The sequence below is a fragment of the Colobus angolensis genome, unplaced genomic scaffold, assembly GCF_000951035.1.
Source record: "Colobus angolensis palliatus isolate OR3802 unplaced genomic scaffold, Cang.pa_1.0 Scaffold21, whole genome shotgun sequence".
NCBI classification, from domain to species: domain Eukaryota; kingdom Metazoa; phylum Chordata; class Mammalia; order Primates; family Cercopithecidae; genus Colobus; species Colobus angolensis.
In genome coordinates this window covers 6,775,673-6,777,631 of record NW_012115266.1, presented here as the reverse complement: position 1 = coordinate 6,777,631, position 1,959 = coordinate 6,775,673, and positions in this window count along the sequence as shown.

Sequence of the window (1,959 nt, the reverse complement as noted above, 5' to 3'; positions counted from 1 at the left end):
GTGAAAGATCTGATTCAACCAACATCCCTCTTGCTCTTGACCTCCAAACTGCCCTTGATCATTCCTGAGCTTAGGCCAAGCTAACTTTGGGAGACATGTATGTAAAAAGAAAGGTTCCTCTTCAAAGACTTTCCTCCCCGTCTAATTAGGAATCAATTGTAACTTCTCTTAGAAGCAAAATGTATTCAAAGACCTGTGCTAACATTCTTAAATATCTGCTAGCCGAAATAAGGAAATCAAAGTACTTTATGTTCTTAGCTCCCACAGTTTAGCCTAAATATTTGTCCTGGCAGGCTTATACTGGTTCAAGCAAGCATTAGGTTATAGCCTGTTCCTCTTCCTTATTTAAAGGTGTTTTTACCTTTCTCAGCATTCCACAGGTTACTTCCTCCTTCCTTTGTTCTCCTCTGCCTTTGCCTCTTTTAAAAAGTTCTAAGTTGCTAGCCAATCAAGACAAATACAGAATGTGAGGTCCCATGCCAGCCAGTGGAAACTGGACACAGCAGTAGGGTGAATGCATCAGGTTAAAATGACCCTGTCTCCTTTGTTCAGTGTACTCTCATGGCAAAACTGCTGGTGAGTGTACCCTTTCTGCAGAAAGTATAAAAAATGGCCTTGCTGAGAAAATTAAATTTATCTTCAAGTGCTATTTCATTACGGTACTGGGGAACAAACATTTCAAACATTTAGTTTATAGTTTAAATGATAATAGCCCTTCCCTAAAACTAACCCACCTTTGTAAAGCTAATGAAAGGCCACCAGGTTAGGAGGATGAGAGGAGCCTACATTCTGCTAAGGTGTAGAGGTAAACAATTACCAGCCATTATTTTGGAGGTCATAAGATTTGCCACTCCCCCAATTACTCCTGCAGGTAATATCATGGTTGTAGAACCTAAGATTGACCATTTGAGATGTATTTTCAGGTTTTTGCATTTCTGACAATCAACCAATGGCTCCACCTGGACCTGCCAACCCCACCAACCAGCCATAGACCCAGAAGCAGACTCCCTGGCCTGCCAAACTATCCTTACAAAACCCTAGCCTCCAACTTTTCAGGGAGATTGATTTGAGTAATAACTCCATTTCCCACAGGGCATGGCTGGCCTCGTGTTAATTAAACTCTATTGCAATGCTGTGGTCTCAGTGAATTGGTTTTGTCTGTGCAATGGGCAGGATGAACCCATGGGGCAGTTACCGTTACATTCATTCATTCCGTAAATATATTCGAACACTCACTCTGTGTCAGGCACTTTGCTCAGTACTGAGGGTGTAGGAATAAGTCTGCCCTCATGAAACATAGGGAGTAGAGCAAATGGGGAGAAAACGTTAAACAGTTATTCAAATATATAATGATGAGTGATGGTAGGTGCTGTAAGGGAAAAATGGAGTAGGGAGCTGAGCTGGGCATAGGGGATACCAGGTTTGGGGAGAAAGGTGTGAGGACTAAACTCTGATTTTTTTTTATATTGTGACTTACTTTCCAACCTAGCTCTGGTATAACATTAGAAGACAAGGAAGAAAATCAAAATATTTTACCCCAAAACATGTTTCTTTGCCATATTTTGAAATGGTCCTGCAAAGTTGTTCTTTGTGGGGGAAAATTCGCATCTGTAAAGAATCTCTATTAACATAGCTAGGTCTTTTTCTTCCAGACTCTCCCAGTCTCCTAAAGAGATTAACTAAGATCTGAATAGGAAACATTTATTCAGAGATTAAATGACGTCATAATACTGGATAAAAGCTTGCATAGAATTCTGATTAGATAGTGGGTCTGTTTCACATGTGCAGTTTGAAGTATTTAACCACTCCTTTCGCAGTTTATTCTCTCCTCAAGTGTTTTCAAGATCTAGCATGTGGATTTTAAAAGATTTGCCCTTATTAACAAGAATAACATTTAAAGGAGATTGTTTCAAAATATTTTTGCAAATTGAGATAAGGACAGAAAGATTGAGAAACATT